The following is a 20,425-nucleotide window of genomic DNA, read 5'->3' on the forward strand; positions in this document are numbered from 1 at the left end:
TCTCTTAGCTTTCGCTTCAAGGTCCTTTCAGGTTCAGGGTCAGCCTCAACAAGAATGCTTTTGTCTTTGCTCCTGCTCATATGAAAGAGAAGAAAACAAGAAAATATGGAATCCTCTATGTCACAGTATAGAGATTCCTTGAGGTGTCAGAGGAAAAGAAAAACAGAAGGAAGAGGTAGAAGAATTCGAACTTATCAAGAAAGATAGAGTTCAAATTGTGCATTGAAGAGGAGTGTTAGTCCATAAATACAAGGATGTGAGAAGAGGGAAGAAATTTTTGAAAAAAGATTTTAAAAACATTTTGAAAATTGATTGATGATTTTCGAAAACTAAGATTGAGAAAGAAATAAAGTGATTTTTGAAAAAGATTTTGAAATTAGAAATAAAAAAGATATGATTTGAAAACTATTTTGAAAAGGATGTGATTAAAAAGATATGATTGAAAAGATATGATTGAAAAATAATTTAAAAAAAGATTTGATTTTTAAAATTAATGACTTGGCTAACAAGAAAATATATGATTCAGACATTAAACCTTTCTCAACAGAAAAGGCAACATACTTGAAATATTGAATCAAATCATTAATTGTTAGCAAGTATTTTTGAAAATGGAAAGAAATTGATTTTGAAAAGATATGGTTGAAAAGATATGATTTGAAAAAGATTTGATTTTGAAAAATTATGAAAACGTAAAAAAATTTGAATTAAAAACAAAATCTTCCTCTTGTGCCATCCTGGCGTTAAACGCCCAGAATGGTATCCATTCTGGCGTTTAACGCCCAAAATGCTACCCTTTTGGGCGTTAAACGCCCAACCAGGTGCCCTGGCTGGCGTTTAAACGCCAGTTTTCCTTCCTCACTGGGCATTTTGAACGCCCAGCGTTTTCTGTGTAATTCCTCTGCTGTATGTTCTGAATATTCAATTCTCTGTATTATTAACTTGAAAATACACAAATTAATTTTTTTTTGGATTTCTAATAATGAGGAATAATCAAAATGCAACTAAAATCAACTAAACAATGCATGCAAGACACCAAACTTAGAAGTTTGTATACTACTGACACTAACAAATTGAGAATGCATATGAGAAACAACAAAACACACAAAACAAGAGAATTTAAAGATCAGAGCAATGAAATCATCAAGAACAACTTGAAGATCAATGAAGACACATGCATGAGTTCGAAAAATGCAAGAAGAACAGAAACATGCAATTGACACCAAACTTAAAATGAGACACTAGACTCAACAAGAAACATAGAATATTTTTGGTTTTTATGATTTTGTAATTTTTTTGGTTTTTTCGAAAATTAAGTGGAAAATAAAATAAAGATATCAAAATTCTTAATGAGAATTCCAGGAATCATGCAATGTTAGTCTAAAGCTTTAGTCTAAAGAAATTAGACATGGCTAGCCAAGCTTCAGCAAGACATTGCATTCAAGAGCTAAATTGATGAGAATCAATTAGCTTTGGTGATGATGAAAACATCACCTTGAAACACTAGAATTGATTCTTAAAAATTCTGAAAAATACCTAATCTAAGCAACAAGATGAACCGTCAGTTATCCAAACTCAAACAATCCTCGGCAACGGTGCCAAAAACTTGGTGCATGAAATTGTGATCATCAATGGTGCCATCAACATGGTACGCACAATTATAATCTCAACTCTTCATCACAACTTCGCACAACTAACCAGCAAGTGCACTGGGTCGTCCAAGTAATAAACCTTACGCGAGTAAGGGTCGATCCCACGGAGATTGTTGGTATGAAGCAAGCTATGGTCATCTTGTAAATCTCAGTCAGGCAGATTCAAATGGTTATGGATGATAGTCCCGTCCTCTTAGTGAAAATGTTCAACGCGCTCTGTCACAGCACAGCTATTCAGCTGTCGGTTCTCGATCATGTCGGAATAGAATCCAGTGATTCTTTTGCGTCTGTCACTAACGCCCCGCCTTCAGGAGTTTGAAGCTCGTCACAGTCGTTCAATCATTGAATCCTACTTAGAATACCACAGACAAGGTTAGACCTTCCGGATTCTCTTGAATGCCGCCATCAATTCTAGCTTATACCACGAAGATTCCGATTAAGGGATCCAAGAGATATCCACTCAATCTAAGGTAGAACGGAGGTGGTTGTCAGGCAGACGTTCATAGGTGAGAATGATGATGAGTGTCACGGATCATCACATTCATCAAGTTGAGCAGCAAGTGATATCTTAGAACAAGAATAAGCCGAATTGAATAGAAGAACAATAGTAATTGCATTAATACCCGAGGTACAGCAGAGCTCCACACCTTAATCTATGGTGTGTAGAAACTCTACCGTTGAAAATACATAAGAACAAGTTCTAGGTATGGCCGAATGGCCAGCCTCCCAAAGAGGGTTCAATCATAAAAACATGATCAAAAGATCTCTGCGATTGAAAGATGAAAATACAATAGCAAAAGGTCCTATTTGTAGAGAACTAGTAGCTTAGGGTTTACAAAGATGAGTAAATGACATAAAAGTCCACTTCCGGGCCCACTTGGTGTGTGCTTGGGCTGAGCATTGAAGTATTTTCGTGTAGAGACTCTTCTTGGAGTTAAACGCCAGCTTTTGTGCCAAGTTGGGCGTTTAACTCCCATTCCTGTGCCAGTTCCGGCGTTTTACGCCAGAATTCTTGAGCTGATTGGAACGCCTGTTTGGGCCATCAAATCTCGCACAAAGTATAGACTATTATATATTGCTGGAAAGTCCAGAATGTCTACTTTCCAACGCAGGTAAGAGCGCACCAATTGGGATTTTGTAGCTCCAGAAAATCTACTTCGAGTGCAGGGAGGTCAAAATCCAACAGCATCTGCAGTCCTTTTCAGCCTCTGAATTAGATTTTTGCTCAGGTCCCTCAATTTCAGCCAGAAAATACCTGAAATCACAGAAAAACACACAAACTCATACTAAAGTCCAGAAAAGTGAATTATAACTAAAAACTAACAAAAATATAATAAAAACTAACTAAAACATACTAAAAACAATGCCAAAAAGCGTATAAATTATCCGCTCATCAGTTGGCTATCCTCCTAATTAGTTTTCTAGCAAAACTGTATTGTTAAATAACACTTTGTACAGAAAGTATTGTTAAAAAAAGTGTTATTAAAATTTAAAAAAATATTACTTTAATTTTAACAATACATATATAGTCACTTTAATCATGGTGAGAGGCGATGTCGAGGGACAGTGGAGACGAGGCAGTGGCGGCGACGAGGTCTGAGAGATGAAGCAGAGACGTAGAGTGCGTGTGAGTGGATGAGAGAGTAAGGTTACGAGAACTGAACCGATCAAGTGACGGGTTCAAAAGTTTGTCCAACAGTAGCAAAAAGACACTGGCGGCAGCGACACGGGCAAGCGGGAAGAGACGCTTGCAGCAGCCAAAGGAGAGAGACGGGAGCGGTGACACAAGAGGTGAACGGCGTAGGAGATGTGGAGAACAGGGAAACAATGCCGGCGGTGGTGCCTCTGCTGGAGTTGGAAGAGAGAAAAGGGGAAGGAAGGGGAGAAGAGGGAGGCGGCGGCAGCGGCGGTTAATGATTTATGGTGATTTTTAACCTTTAAACATGTAAGCTTGAAAAGACACTTAAAAAATTTGGATATGGAAGTAGGATGAATGTTATATTTTATCGTGATAATTTTTTAAATTTTTATAAATTATGGAAGGCATACAAATCGGTTTGATTTGTTTTTAAAATATTTTAAAAATTTGGGGTACACAAATCGGACCCACCGATTTGTGTTTAAAAAATTTAAAAAATTTGGAGTACACAAATTCGACCGTCAGATTTGTGTACTCCAAACTTTTTTACTTTTTAAACACAAATCGGACAGTTCGAGATAAAAAATCGGACGGTCCGAGTTCGGTATCTCTTAAAAATCAGGCGGTCTGATTTGTACTCTGTAAATTAAATCATCCGACATTTCAGAAAAGGGAGGGGCAACGCAGCGGGACCGTGACGGACTAACGACGATAGAGAGAGGCACGGTGAGTCGGCAAGACGCGGAGGCTCAGAGGAAGAGGCGAGGCCACAAACCGAGTGGTGAGAGGCGATGTCGAGGGATAGTGGAGACGAGGCAGTGGCAGCGAGGAGGTCTGAGAGGCGAAGCAGAGACGCAGAGTGAGTGTGAGTGGATGCGAGAGTAAGGTTGCGAGAATTGAACCGGTCAAGTGACGGGTTCAAAGGTTTGTCCAACAGTGGCAAAAAGACACTAGCGGCAGCGACACGGGTGATGAGAGAACTTTTCCGTGGTCTAGAAATTTGCGGATAAATCCTCGTTGCAAGTATAGTTTCTAAACCTTCAAAAGTCCTTTCATACAAACGTTTTGGTTGTCACAAGTAACAAACCCCTTTAAAATTGATAACCGAGTATTCAAACCTCGGGTCGTCTTCTCAAGGAATTGCAGGGAGGTATGTTCTTATTATTGGTTATGGAGATTGTAAATTTGGGGTTTTGAGAAATTTGGAGTTTGGGCAATGTGCACAGGTATATTTTCAAGCAATAAAAAATAATAAATAACTGTAAAATAAACTCTTGGTAAGGTATGAAGACTGGAGGTCCTATCCCAGTTATCCTTATCAATTGTAATGAGAATTGGATTTTTCTCCCACTTTATTAACCTCTAACTATGAAGGTAAGTTAAGTGGATGAATTAATTCTAATTCTCAACTAACAATGAGTTTGATAACTCAAGAGTCACCAATTATTTAACCAAGGCCAAAAGGGAGAAAAATATCTAAATTAAATTGAAAGCAATCTTAAACAGAGCAAAGCAATCTTAAATCTGAATTACCTCAAATAATATTAATTAAGAAAATCATAACATGAATGTAGCATAAGCCAAATAGGCAACATATCTAATACAAGCATTGAAGCATCTGAAAGTAAAAAGAGGAATATAAAGTAAAAGAACGTTGAACCTGGGATTGAGAGTCACTCCTAAAACTAAGAGAAATCCTAAATCCTAATCCTAAGAGAGAGGAGAGAGCCTCTCTCTCTAAAAACTACATCTACTCCTAAAATTGTGAATGTGAGAGCCTCTTCATGAATGAATGGATTCCCCCACTTTATAGCCTCTAATCTGTATTTTCTGGGCCGCAAACTAGGTTAAAAACAGCTCAGAAATCGCCCCCAGCGTATTCTGGTACGTACAGGTCGCAGAAAAGTGACGCGGCCGCATGGCTCACGCGGCCGCGCGGGTTGTGTTCCTGCCAGGTCACGCGTCCGCGTGACCCACGCGTTCGCGTCGCCTGGTGTCGGGGCAGCTATGGTAAATTATATATCAAATCGAAGCCCCGGATGTTAGCTTTCCAACGCAACTAGAACCGTGTCGTTTGGATCTCTGTAGCTAAAGTTATAGCCATTTGAGTGCAAAGAGGTCAGGCTGGACAGCTTAGCAATTTCTCCAACTTATTGTATTCCTTCCACTTTTGCATGCTTCCTTTCCATCCTTTGAGCCATTCCTGCCCTGTAATCTTTGAGATCACTTAACACACATATCAAGGCATCTAATGGTAATAAGAGAGGATTAATAATAAGCAAATATAAGATCAAAGAAGCACGTTTTCAATTATAGTACAAAATCAGGAAGGAAATATAAAACTATGCAAATATTATGAATAAGTGGGTAAAGAGTTGATAAAATCCACTCAATTGAGCACAAGATAAACCATAAAATGGTGGTTTATCAACCTCCCCACACTTAAACACTAGCATGTCCTCATGCTAAGCTCAAGAGAAACTATAAAGATGAAGAGGAATGGTAGATTAATATGAAATGCAACCCTATCTATATGAATGCAACTACATGCAGAATGTTTCTACCTACTTGGTTAAAAATAAATAAATCTTTCAAGAACATATATGAACTGGATTTCACTGATTCACATCATAAAAATGAAGTAAAAGTAAACTTGCAGAAGAAAATAGCTCATGAAAGCCGGGAACAAAGAATCGAGCATCGAACCCTCATTGGAAGTGTATACGCTCTAATCATTCAAGTGTTTAAGGTTCGACTCTCTCAATTCTCTACTAACCTTGCTTTCTAAGGCTTTCTCTTTATCTAACAATCAACAAAAATTTAATGCATAAATACACATATCAAGAGGTCTTTTAAGGGTTGTAATGGGGTTAGGGTCAAGGTAGGATTGTATTTGGCCAAGTGGACTAAAAATCTTAATCCTTAATTAACTTAAACTTTTCCACCTAACTTAGACAATCCATGTAATCATAATACAACATCTAACCATCCATTAACTATGTTTTCCACATATTCATACATTCTAATTTCAAATATAACTCATATGCATTGCTTTCACCACTCACTTTGGGGCATTTTGCCCCCTTTTATTTGCTCTTTTTCTTTTCTTTTCTTTTCTTTTTCTTTTATTTTTCTCTCTTTTTTTTATATTATTTTTCTTTTGTTTTTCTCAATGCATATGATTAAATTATTGAATGCATAAACATGTCCTAAACATTTCTTTCACATTTTCAGAAATTTCTAACATACTCAATTCTCAAACCAAATGTTTCCAAACACAAGTTTCCCACACTTAAATCATAAGCACTTTCACTAGTCTAAGCTAACCAAGGATTCAAATTAAGGACATTATTGTTTTTCGCTTAGAGTTGATGATGTGCTAAAATAAAGAACAAATGGGTATAATGGGCTCAAAATTGGTTTGCAAGGGATAATGAAAGGTAAGGCCATATGGGTATGTGAGCTCAGTGAAACAAAGGCCTCAATCATGTAAGTGCATGTATACATCAAATAATGAAAATATAGAATTAAGCAAGACAAAGATCACAATATTAGAGAGAAAAACACACATCAAAAATAAATTATTGGTTGATAAAATGCAACCAATCAATTAGGCTCAAAAATCTTACAGGTTTTGTGTGTTCGAGCTCTAAACCATGTTCCAATATAATATTTCTTCAAACAAGTGTAACAAAAAATTTTATTCAAATTAGTGAAATACTTTAAAAGGTTTCTTGGAAAAGAAAATATTACTTCAACCAAGTGGTAAAATATGCAAAAAATCAAACAAATATGCAATCAATTATGCAAATGCAACAATGAACAAACAAATAAGATAAAAAATTTTTGGTGTTGAGTCAAGAAATAACTAACCCATGGAGATCGGTATCGACCTCCCCACACTTAAAGATTGCACCATCCTCGGTGCATGTTGAGATGTGCAAGTGGATGGGCGTTGTGGTTTCTCAGCTGAGCTCCAAGTGGATGGGGGTTGTGGTTTCTCAGCTGAGCTCTTTTTGTTCCTTTCCTTGCCGGCGGTTTGGGAGTAGCTTTCTCCTTTCTTTCCTTGGTGGCCATCCTGAAGAAGGGAAGAGAAAGTAAATTAAATTCAAATAGATATATAGCAAGGAAGAGAACAGAAGAGTGGTGATGGATGCATATTAGGATGTAATTGACATTAACACATGCTCGCGAGTACATGTGAAAAGCCATCAATTGAAAATAGCTAGTGCATATAAGGACAAGTGAATGCAAGGTGTTTATTGGCATGCCGGCAAAGGGCATTAGTAGCATAGACCAAGCATCACTTGTAATAAATCACCATGTTTGTATTGACAATTATATTCAATTAATAAAATAGTAAAGGGAGTTTATGAAAAGCAAGCATTGAATAGTAGAAAGTATAATAGAGAAGTGCATAATGCCATATGGGCTTTTTCACAAACACATAGCATGTATGATAAATAAGCTATTGAAAGTATTAAATTGAACATGCAAGCAACCCTTCAAAAAGTAATATATAATTGTCAAACAATTTCATAATAATTTACAAGAAAAACGCACAACTCTCTGTTCAAAACTTAGTATTGCCAAAATCCAGGGTGACGCGGTCGCGTGGTCGAAGCGATCGCGTGGGTGGTTTTTTCTTAAAATGACGCGGCCGCGTGGGGCACGCGGTCGCGTGGTAGGGCTTGGGCTTCCAGCATGAGTCCAGCCCAATTCCAGCTCAACTTTCGGCCATACACCTTGTTACATCGAAATCCAGGGCCACGCGGTCGCGTGGGTAACGCGGACGCGTGGGGAAGCCATTTTGCAAATGACGCGGCCGCATCAGCGATGCGGTCACGTGGGACGATTTGTGCCCTTGGCACGCCTCCAGCCCTGCTCTTGCGTAACTCTCTGATCAATTTCTTTTCCTCCTAACGCACATATGACGCGGACGCGTCAGCGACGCTGTCGCGTCGCGTGCGTAAATCCCTTTTTTTTTGAAAAATGAAGAATGCAGTGTTAATATGAATGTGACGCAAAACTCCAGGTTCAATATAATAAAATAAAATAAAACTAGAAAACAAATAAAACTAAATAAAAATGAAAAATGAACGATCGTACCATGGTGGGTTGTCTCCCACCTAGCACTTTTAGTTAAAGTCCTTAAGTACATTTGGTGAGCTTCCTGTTATGGTGGCTTGTGCTTGAACTCATCCAGGAATATCCACCAATGTTTGTGATTCCAGTGTCCTCCGGGATCCCAAACTAAGCATGTAAAGCCCTTAAGAAGCTTCAAACAGATTCTTAGGCTCCCGGGGTGACAAATGCCAGAACAGATTCCAAGATCCCAAACTTTACTTTTACACCCGTTTTTGTCTCGATCTGCATTTTTCCAACCGGGTGAAAGGTGACCTAAATTCTCACTGCAGTGACCAAACAGCTTCCTAGACCCATTCAGTTGAGCTTTATACCAACCTTTGCGTTTAAACTTAAAGCTTTCAACCATGATGAACCTTGCAGGACGATTCTTACCACTGACCATCTTCCTCTTACTCTTGATGCCACAAAGAGCTCTAAGTTGACCATCCGTCTCCAGTAGCCCATATTCAAGTGGGATTAGAAAGCTAAGGGATATGAATTTTACCCACTTGAATGTTGTGAAGGATGATGGCAACTTAGGGGGAGGTATTTTAATGAAATTGCAAGCTCCACTCCCTTGTGCTCCTCTCTGATAATTACCACCTCTTTGCAAGCTTCTTTAATTTCAACCTCTTCCTCTTGGTAGCTCTCTTTCAATTCAATCTCCTCTTCATTGCTTTCCAAGGGCATGGTAGGTTGTGCTTCTTCTTCTTGAATCTCCATCTCTTGATCAACCTCTTCCAAGTCTTCAACTATGATATGCTTTGGAGGTTGTACACCCTCCTCAGCATCAATTTCAACTGTTTTGGAAGGAGGCTCTATGTCTTGACTTTCCCATGGAGGTTCTGCATCTCCTAAGTCTTCAACCACTTCTTCTTCTTCTTGAACAATGACAGCGTCTTCTACTTGTATCTCCGTCATGCTACGCTCTTCAGTAGACTGTCCACATGGAGCTGTGGCTGATCCTTGTATATTTGAGCGCCTAGAAACCCATTGAATTACTACTTGCTCCAGTTGTTGAATGGTTGCCTGAAATCGCTCCACTGTTTCCTTGAAACGATTCTTTGTCTCTTGATGTACTCGGCTTTCATAAGTAGGATCATAGTGCTCTTGGATTGATGGATATGGAGATGATGAATATTGAAGCGGTGGTTCTTGGGAGTAATTAGGTTGGAATTGAGGTGGTTCTATATATGGTTCATATGGCTCATAAGGTGGTTGGTATGGTGGTTGAGGGTTAGGGTCATATGGAGGTGAATGGCGGAAAGGGGCTTGTGAGTTTGGTGGTCCAAAGTTATGTTGAGGAAAGGGTTCATAGGCATATGGTGGTGGTTGTTGATAGTCCATTGGAGGTGGTTGTTGCCATGAGGATTGATCAAGTCCTTGTGGCTCCTCCCATCTTTGATTGTTCCAACCTTGATGCCTGTTCTCATTGTAATTTCTTTTTCCTGCAACATTATTGTAACCAGACTCAAAGCCAAAGGGGTGAGAGTTCATGATAGCAAATAAAAAAATTAAAAACAAAAATAAAAACAAATTGAAATTAAAAGGTTATTTAAATTTTGAATTTGAAAATTAACTTTTGAAATTTGAATTTTTGAAATTTGAAATTTGAAAGGGATTCGACCTCACTCTATTGTGAGTTTTTACTTGACGACAAATTCGGTACACTTGCCGAATGGGAATTTGTTGAGAGACAAGTTTTACCCTGATCAGTTTAACAGCCTGGGAAGATGTGGTGAACAAATTCTTGGCAAGAATCTACCCTCCTCAAAGAATCAACAGGTTAAGAGCTGAGGTACAAACCTTCAGGCAACAAGATGGTTGATGAGAGAACTTTTGCGTGGTCTAGAAATTTGCGGATAAATCCTCGTTGCAAGTATAGTTTCGAAACCTTCAAAAGTCCTTTCATACAAACGTTTTGGTTGTCACAAGTAACAAACCCCTTTGAAATTGATAACCAAGTATTCAAACCTCGGATCGTCTTCTCAAGAAATTGCAGGGAGGTATGTTCTTATTATTGGTTATGGAGATTGTAAATTTGGGTTTTGAAAAATTTGGAGTTTGGGCAATGTGCACAGGTATATTTTCAAGCAATAAAAATTAATAAATAACTGTAAAATAAACTCTTGGCAAGGTATGAAGACTGGAGGTCCTATCCCAGTTATCCTTATCAATTGTAATGAGAATTGGATTTTTCTCCCACTTTATTAACCTCTAACTATGAAGGTAAGTTAAGTGGATGAATTAATTCTTGAAGAATTCCAATTCTCAATCAACAATGAGTTTGATAACTCAAGAATCACCAATTATTTAACCAAGGCCAAAAGGGAGAAAAATATCTAAGTTAAATTGAAAGCAATCTTAAACAGAGCAAAGCAATCTTAAATCTGAATTACCTCAATTAATATTAATTAAGAAAATCATAACATGAATGTAGCATAAGCCAAATAGGCAACATATCTAATACAAGCATTGAAGCATCTGAAAGTGAAAAGAGGAATATAAAGTAAAAGAACGTTGAACCTAGGATTGAGAGTCACTCCTAAAATCAAGAGAAATCCTAAATCCTAATCCTAAGAGAGAGGAGAGAGCCTCTCTCTCTAAAAACTACACCTACTCCTAAAATTGTGAATGTGAGAGCCTCTTCATGAATGAATGGATTCCCCCACTTTATAGCCTCTAATATGTGTTTTCTGGGCCGCAAACTGGGTTAAAAACAGCCCAAAAATCGCCCCCAGTGTATTCTGGTACGTACAGGTCGCGGAAAAGTGACGCGGCCGCATGGCTCACGCGGCCGCGCGGGTTGTGTTCCTACCAAGTCATGCGTCCGCGTGACCCACGCGTTCGCGTCGTCTGGCGTCGGGGCAGCTATGGCAAACTATATATCAAATTGAAGCCCCGGACGTTAGCTTTCCAACGCAACTGAAACCGCATCGTTTAGACCTCTGTAGCTAAAGTTATAGCCGTTTGAGTGCAAAGAGGTCAGGCTGAACAGCTTAGCAATTTCTCCAACTTCTTGTATTCCTTCCACTTTTGCATGCTTCTGTTCCATCCTCTGAGCCATTCCTGCCCTGTAATCTCTGAGAACACTTAACACACATATCAAGGCATCTAATGGTAATAAGAGAGGATTAATAATAAGCAAATATAAGATCAAAGAAGCACGTTTTCAATCATAGTACAAAATCAGGAAGGAAATATAAAACTATGCAAATATTATGAATAAGTGGGTAAAGAGTTGATAAAATCCACTCAATTGAGCACAAGATAAACCATAAAATAGTGGTTTATCAACGGACAAGCGGGAAGAGACGCTTGCAGCAGCCAAAGGGGGAGAGACGGGAGCGGCAACGCAAGAGGTGAACGGCGTAGGAGATGTGGAGAACAGAGAAACAATGCCGGCAGTGGTGCCTCTGCTGGAGTTGGAAGAGAGAAAAGGGGAAGGAAGGGGAGAAGAGGGAGGCGGCGGCAGCGGGGGTTAATGATTTAGGGTGATTTTTAACCCTTAAACATGTAAGCTTGAAAAGACACTTAAAAAATTTGGATATGGAAGTAGAATGAGTGTTATATTTTATCGTGATAATTTTTTGTATTTTTTTAAATTATGGAAGGCATACAAATCGGTTTGATTTATGTTTAAAATATTTTAAAAATTTGGGTACACAAATCGGACCCACCTATTTGTGTTTAAAAAATTTAAAAATTTTAGAGTACACAAATTGGACCGTCCGATTTGTGTACTCCAAACTTTTTTAATTTTTTAAACACAAATCGGACAGTCCAAGTACAAAAATCGGACGGTCCGAGTTTGGTATCTCTTAAAAATTTGGCGGTCCGATTTGTACTCTGTAAATTAAATCGTCCCACATTTTAGAAAAGTGAGGGGCAACGCAGCGGAACCGTGACGGACTGACGGTGACAGAGAGAGGCACGGCGAGTCGACAAGACACGGAGGCTCAGAGGAAGAGGCAAGGCCACAAACCGAGTGGTGAGAGGCGATGTCGAGGGACAGTGGAGATGAGGTAGTGGCGGCGAGGAGGTCTGATAGGCGAAGCAGAGACGCAGAGTGAGTTTGAGTGGATGAGAGAGTAAGGTTGCGAGAACTGAACCGGTCAAGTGACGGGTTCAAAGGTTTGTCCAACAGTGGCAAAAAGACGCTGACGGCAGTGACACGGGCAAGCGGGAAGAGACGCTTGCAGCAGCCAAAGGGGGAGAGACGGGAGTGGTGACGCAAGAGGTGAACGGCGTAGGAGATCTGGAGAACAGAGAAACAATGCCTGCGGTGGTGCCTCTGCTAGAGTTGGAAGAGAGAAAAGGGGAAGGAAGCGGAGAAGAGGGAGGCGGCGACAGCGGGGGTTAATGATTTAGGGTGATTTTAAAACTTTAAACATGTAAGCTTGAAAAGACACTTAAAAAATTTGGATATGGAAGTAGGATGAATGTTATATTTTATCGTGATAATTTTTTTGTATTTTTTTAAATTATGGAAGGCATACAAGTCCGTTTGATTTGTGTTTAAAATATTTTAAAAATTTGGGGTGCACAAATCAGACCCACCGACTTGTGTTTAAAAAATTTGGAGTACACAAATTTGACCGTCAGATTTGTGTACTCCAAACTCTTTTACTTTTTAAACACAAATCGGAAAGTCCGAGATAAAAAATCGGACGGTCTGAATTTAGTATCTCTTAAAAATCAGGCGGTCTGATTTGTACTCTGTAAATTAAATCATCCGACATTTTAGAAAAGGGAGGGGCAACGCAGCGGGACCGTGACAGACTAACGGCGACAGAGAGAGGCACAACGAGTCGGAAAGACGAGGAGGCTCAGAGGAAGAGGCGAGGCCACAAATCGAGTGGTGAGAGGCGATGTCGAGGGATAGTGGAGACGAGGCAGTGGCGGCGAGGAGGTCTAAGATGCGAAGCAGAGACGCAGAGTGAGTGTGAGTGGATGCGAGAGTAAGGTTGCCAGAACTAAACCGGTCAAGTGACGGGTTCAAAGGTTTGTCCAACAGTGGCAAAAAGACGCTGGCGGCAGCGACACGGGCAAGCGGGAAGAGACGCTTGCAGCAGCTAAAGGGGGAGAGACGGGAGCGGCAACGCAAGAGGTGAACGGCGTAAGAGATGTGGAGAACAGAGAAACAATGCCTGCGGTGGTGCGTCTGCTGGAGTTGGAAGAGAGAAAAGTGGAAGGAAGGGGAGAAGAGGGAGGCGGCGGCAGCGGGGGTTAATGATTTAGGGTGATTTTTAACCCTTAAACATGTAAGCTTGAAAAGACACTTAAAAATTTTGGATATAGAAGTAGGATGAATATTATATTTTATCGTGATAATTTTTGTATTTTTTTAAATTATGGAAGGCATACAAATCGGTTTGATTTGTGTTTAAAAATATTTTAAAAATTTGGGGTACACAAATCGGACCCACCGATTTGTGTTTAAAAAATTTAAAAATTTTGGAGTACACAAATTGGACCGTCAGATTTGTGTACTCCAAACTTTTTTACTTTTTAAACACAAATCGGACTGTCTGAGTACAAAAATCAGACGGTCCGAGTTCGGTATCTCTTAAAAATCAGGCGGTATGATTTGTACTCTGTAAATTAAATCATCCCACATTTTAGAAAAGGGAGGGGCAACGCAGTGGGACCGTGACGGACTGACGGCGACAGAGAGAGGCACGGCGAGTCGGCAAGACGCGGAGGCTCAGAGGAAGAGGCGAGGCCACAAACTGAGTGGTGAGAGGCAATGTCGAGGGACAGTGGAGACGAGGTAGTGGCGGCGAGGAGGTCTGAGAGGCGAAGCAAAGACGCAGAGTGAGTGTGAGTGGACGAGAGAGTAAGGTTGCGAGAACTGAACCGGTCAAGTGACGGGTTCAAAGGTTTGTCCAACAGTGGCAAAAAGACGCTGGTGGCAGCCACACGGGCAAGCGGGAAGAGACGCTTGCAGTAGCCAAATGGGGAGAGACGGGAGCAGCAACGCAAGAGGTGAACGGCGTAGGGGATCTGGAGAATAGAGAAACAATGCCGATGGTGGTGCCTCTGCTGGAGTTGGAAGAGAGAAAAGGGGAAGGAAGGGGAGAAGAGGGAGGCGGCGGCAGCGGGGGTTAATGATTTAGGGTGATTTTTAACCTTTAAACATGTAAACTAGAAAAGACACTTAAAAAATTTGGATATGGAAGTAGGATGATTGTTATATTTTATCGTGATAATGTTTTGTATTTTTTTAAATTATGGAAGGCATACAAATCGATCGATTTGTGTTTAAAATATTTTAAAAAATTTGGGGTACACAAATCGGACCCACCGATTTGTGTTTAAAGGTCCGATTTGTGTTTAAAAAATTTAAAAATTTTTGAGTACACAAATTGGACCGTCCGATTTGTGTACTCCAAACTTTTTAAATTTTTTAAACACAAATCGGACAGTCCAAGTACAAAAGTCGGACGGTCCGAGTTCGGTATCTCTTAAAAATTAGGCGGTCCGATTTGTACTCTGTAAATTAAATCATCCTACATTTTAGAAAAGGGAGGGGCATCGCAGTGGGACCGTTACGAACTGACGGCGACAGAGAGAGACACGGCGAGTCGGCAAGATGCGGTGTCTCAGAGGAAGAGGCGACGCCACAAACTGAGTGGTGAGAGGCAATGTCGAGGTACAATGGAGATGAGGCAGTGGCAGCGAGGAGGTGTAAGAGGCGAAGCAGAGACGCAGAGTGAGTGTGAGTGGATGAGAGAGTAAGGTTGCGAGAACTGAACCAGTCAAGTGACGGGTTCAAAGGTTTGTCCAACAGTGGCAAAAAGACACTGGCGGCAGCGACACGGGCAAGTGGGAAGAGACGCTTGCAGCAACCAAAGGGGGAGAGACGGGAGCGGCAACACAAGAGGTGAACGGCGTAGGAGATGTGGAAAATAGAGAAACAATGCCGGCGGTGGTGCCTCTGCTGGAGTTGGAAGAGAGAAAAGGGGAAGAAAAGGGAGAAGAGGGATGCGACGGCAGCGGGGGTTAATGATTTAGGGTGATTTTTAACCTTTAAACATGTAAGCTTGAAAAGACACTTAAAAAATTTGGATATGGAAGTAGGATGAGTGTTATATTTTATCGTGATAATTTTTTGTATTTTTTTTTAAATTATGAAAGGCATACAAATCGGTTTGATTTGTGTTTAAAATATTTTAAAAATTTGGGGTACACAAATCGGACAGTCCGAGTACAAAAATCGGGCGGTCCGAGTTCGGTATCTCTTAAAAATCGGGCGGTCTGGTTTGTACTCTGTAAATTAAATCATCCTACATTTTAGAAAAATACCATAGTAGATCACAATTTAGAAAAACACCATTGTTAACCCAATATTAAAAATAAAAATGTGTGAAAAGTGTAAAATGTATATTTAACTGTAAGATCAAAATTATTGTATAATATTAAAAAAAGTTTATTGAGTTATTTGATTTAACAGAATAAAATAAATACTGCAACTATTTTGAGAGACCTGTATAAAAACCAAATTTTAATATGTAAAGGTGAACCGTGAAGTCGTGAACAAACTTTAAATAAATACACGCTTCAGTAACTTCGTAGGAGTTCAAATACTTCTGTGATGAGCATAGCTTTACCATAGACATCGAAGGCAACTACACAACCAATAGCACCTACCATACCAGCCTCAACACTCTTATGTCAAATATTCTCAACAACAAAGAAATCGATTACGGTTTCCACAACGTCTCATATGGCGAGTACCCAAACAGAGTGTACGCCATTGGACTATGTAGAGGAGACATTAAGCCGGAGCAGTGCCGAACTTGCCTAAACCAATCCAGAGCCAATCTCACGGCGGTTTGTCCAAATCGCAAGGTGGCTATCGGGTGGTACAACGACGAACTATGTATGCTGCGATACTCGAATCGCAGCATATTCGATCGGATGGACAATGGACTGGCTTATTACAAGAAAAGCAACAAAAACGCCACTGATTTGAATGTGTTCAATACAAAATTGAACGATTTGTTGAATGGCTTGAAAAGAAAAGCTTCTTCTGGTGACTCTCGGTTAAAGTATGCTGTGGGAAACTTTAGTCTTCCCAATTTTGATGATGTTTATGGTCTTGTTCAGTGCACGCCTGATTTGTCTGGAAAAGATTGTGATAACTGCATAGCTCAATCTATTGAAAGAATATCAAAAGATTGTTGTAAAGATAGCATGGGTGGTAGGATTGTTAGGCCAAGTTGTTTTATGAGATTTGAGACATCGTATCAATTCTATGGGCCAACGGCGTATATGCCACCTTCGCCGCTAGCATCTCTGCCGCCCACTACCACCTCTGTAACTAACCCGTCTTCAGGAGGTATTTACTACCCGTAATAAACATAAAAAAAGTAAAGTCCATAAAATGCATTATGTCCAAAGGAGTTGTTCTATTATGTCATGCTGTATTGGCTACCTTAGTTATAGTATTTTAAAAAATATTTTTAAAATTAAAATAATATTCTTTTATTGTTAAAGAAAAAATTTAGGAGCCATCTACGACCTAAGCCAACTTAATTCAATCATTTATATTTCTAATTTTAAAATTTAAAAAATTAGAATGGTGAGAGATTTTTTTTATAACAGACTTCTTGTTTTTCAACTAGTTGATTCTAGTTGGCTATCCTCCTAATTAGTTTTTTAGCAAAACTGTATTGTTAAATAACACTTTGTATAGAAAGTATTGTTAAAAAAAGTGTTATTAAAATATAAAAAAATATTATTTTAATTTTAACAATACATATATAGTCACTTTAATCATGGTAGCATAATTTTACTCTTCTCTTCTGCTGTTAAATACTTGTTCATCAAGATAAATTCACTTTGCTTTATTTCTTTGTTACACTATCCAAACTTCTTATCACTTTATCAACCCTAGTAGCTTAATGCACTTTTATTATTTTTTAAAAAATATTAAACTTTATTATAAGTATCTAATTAAGAAATTGATGTCAATCTTATGTCCCACTAAGGATTATATATGAAATTTTGCAGGAAAAAGCCACACTTCAGTACTAGTCATCACTATAACAGTACCTATAGTGGCTGTGATTATGTTCATGTTTATTTTTATCTGCAACAGGTATCTAAGAAAGAGGAAGCAAAGGAAAAGCAATTCAAGTGAGTTGAAATGTTTAATTTGATCTATGGCTTCATTCAATGTTTGATTTAATTCTTAATAGCAATTTGAACATGTAGGACAAATTTTTATTTGTGTTTTTTCTAGGTTTTTCTTCTCCATTATTTTCACTTTTTTATAAGACAGAAAATAAAAAATATTCCGCTTAAAATAGAAAACTTTTTATACATACTTCAACTACCAAACAAAATTATGTATTATTTATCTTTAACTCTCTTTTAATTTGTGTTTGAAAAAGCAACTTCTAAACGCTGCTTAATACTAAAAAAGTACAATGTATTCTTATAACATAAAAAGACTCACTTTTTTTCTTTTTATCAATTTTGGGAATTACCCGGTTAATTTAAATTGTCATCCATGTCAAACACCAGAGGATGATAACACTGAAGATATGGAAATTGTTGAGTCATTACAATTTAACTTGGAGAGTATACAAGACGTTACAAATGACTTTTCTGATGCTAATAAGCTTGGACAAGGTGGATTTGGGGCTGTTTACAAGGTCAGTAATAGTAGTAATATTAGATAGGTGAATTATAGTATCGCTATGATATGATTGTGGTGGCCATGAAAGTTTGATAAAACACCAAAAAAAAGTTTCAAAACTTAACATCACATTTTTTATTTGATCACACTTTTTTTTTCAAATTAAAAAAAATGTGACTTTAACTTTAACTATAATTTTTAAATGTTACTAAAGTGTCATAACTACTATAATAATTGCCACGACAGAATTTCTTAATGATAAGTTGTTTATGTTTTGTATTCTTAAAACTTATATATATATATATATTCTTGACAAATAATTTCTGGCTATATATATTGTATGTTTTTACTTGTTAGGGTATTCTCACTAATGGACAAGAGATTGCTGTAAAAAGGTTGGCATGGAGTTCTGGTCAATGAGACCTAGAATTTAAGAATGAAGTGTTGTTACTGGCTAAGCTTCAACATCGAAATTTAGTTAGCCTACTTGGTTATTGTTTGGAAGGAAGAGAAAGGTTACTCGTCTATGAATTTGTACCCAATAAAAGTCTTGATCACTTTATATTTGGTAGGTTTAAATGCCTCTATTTTTTTCTTTTTGGTTTCAAATTAAGTTTAATGAAATCATTTTAAATTTCATGTGCTTTGAATATATAAATGTGTAGATCCCAGCAAGAGAGCAAATTTGGATTGGGAAAGCTGCCACAGAATCATTGGAGGTATTGCTCAAGGCCTTGTCTACCTTCATGAGGATTCTCGATTGCGTATTATTTATCGTGATCTCAAAGCAACAAATATTCTTTTAGATGAAAAGATGAATCCTAAGATATCAGATTTTGGTACTGCGAAACTATTTGCTACAAGTCAAACTCACTCTAATACAAATAGAATTGTTGGAACTTAGTAAGTATATATTAAAATCTACTTAGTTTTCTTTTAGTATTAATATCATTATGCTTACTAATTGACACTATGTTACCTATCTTGTTATGTAGTGGATATATGGCACCTGAATATCAAATTTATAGACTATTTTCAATCAAGTCGGATGTGTATAGTTTTGGTGTATTAGTTCTTGAGATTGTAAGTGGCAAGAAAAGCAGTGGCAATTGTCAGAGTGAGAATCCAGAAACTCTCATGAACTTTGTAAGTCATCACTGTTTTCTCATTATGCCTTCCTTATCTATTTGTACCTAAAGAGTTACCACACAGACCTAATAGCAAGGGCTCGGAAGATTAATTGTTAGCACAAATTAATAAAAGGATACTAATTTGAGAAAATTCTTACAGGCATGGAGAAATTGGAAGGATGAGACAATTTCAAACTTTGTAGATACCACATTAAGAAATAGTTCACAGAATGAAATAATGAGATTGATCGACATTGCTTTACTATGTGTTCAAACAAATGAAGCTGATAGACCAACCATGGCTACAGTTTTACTCATGCTTAATAATCATTCGGTCACACTCGCAGTACCTTCAGAACCTGCATTTTTGCTGAATACAGGATCAAACACATCGACAAAAAAACCAGCACAAGAATCAGTCAATGAAGCCTCAATTATTGATCCATATCCTCGCTAATTTCAAAATACTAAGTTTGAAAATTGAAATACAATTTTCTTTAATTTTAGAAAATGTCATGTCAACTATACTATATAGTATATAGGTGATATATTTGGGTTAATATACTACTTTATCAGACAAAGCTGAAAAATACATAAGGGAAATCACCTCATTCATGAAATTTATTGGTGACTATCTAAGTTTGCAACTTCATACCTATTTGAAACTACTACACTATTCATTTTGTTATCAATTGCTGAATTTAATTTTGATATCAGTGTAAAACAGTTTTGTACTTACATCTAATTATATAACCCGATATCAGCAAAAATAATACTTTTCACATTAACCTTGTAAATGATCATTCAAAAAACGAAAAATGAACAACTGCATAAAATGTTTACACTGTCAATGCATCAAAATTAAACTCATCACTTGCTATAACTTATAGTAGAAACACGGCTGTTTTGAAAATTAACAGGTTGCATAAATTAACATATTGCATGGAAAATGGCTCTAAAAGTTAAAAACACTGAAATTCAGCAAGAGCATATCTGCCATTAAGGGCATAAATACATGCATAGCTCATTTAGGAGTTCCCACTAAATTAACTCATATGGAGGCTGCTATTGTTTGATCTCAAACATAAGCCAAAATCAAACAATATATTCCTACCCTAGTGTAACAGATGCATTTTGATTCTTGTTGATATCATCTTAGTAAGTACATACAACAATATATGCCAACTCATGCATCTAGTTCTCATAACCCCTTACCAGTTACCACACACCA

At 38.0% G+C, this 20,425-nt stretch overlaps 1 pseudogene; it reads left to right on the plus strand.

Moving 5' to 3' along the window:
• Positions 1-19,651, plus strand: part of LOC107474192 (cysteine-rich receptor-like protein kinase 44) — a 27,281-nt pseudogene extending 7,630 nt beyond the window's left edge.
• The last annotated feature ends 774 nt before the right edge of the window (positions 19,652-20,425 follow it).

This window comes from Arachis duranensis, chromosome 2, assembly GCF_000817695.3.
Source record: "Arachis duranensis cultivar V14167 chromosome 2, aradu.V14167.gnm2.J7QH, whole genome shotgun sequence".
Taxonomy (NCBI): domain Eukaryota; kingdom Viridiplantae; phylum Streptophyta; class Magnoliopsida; order Fabales; family Fabaceae; genus Arachis; species Arachis duranensis.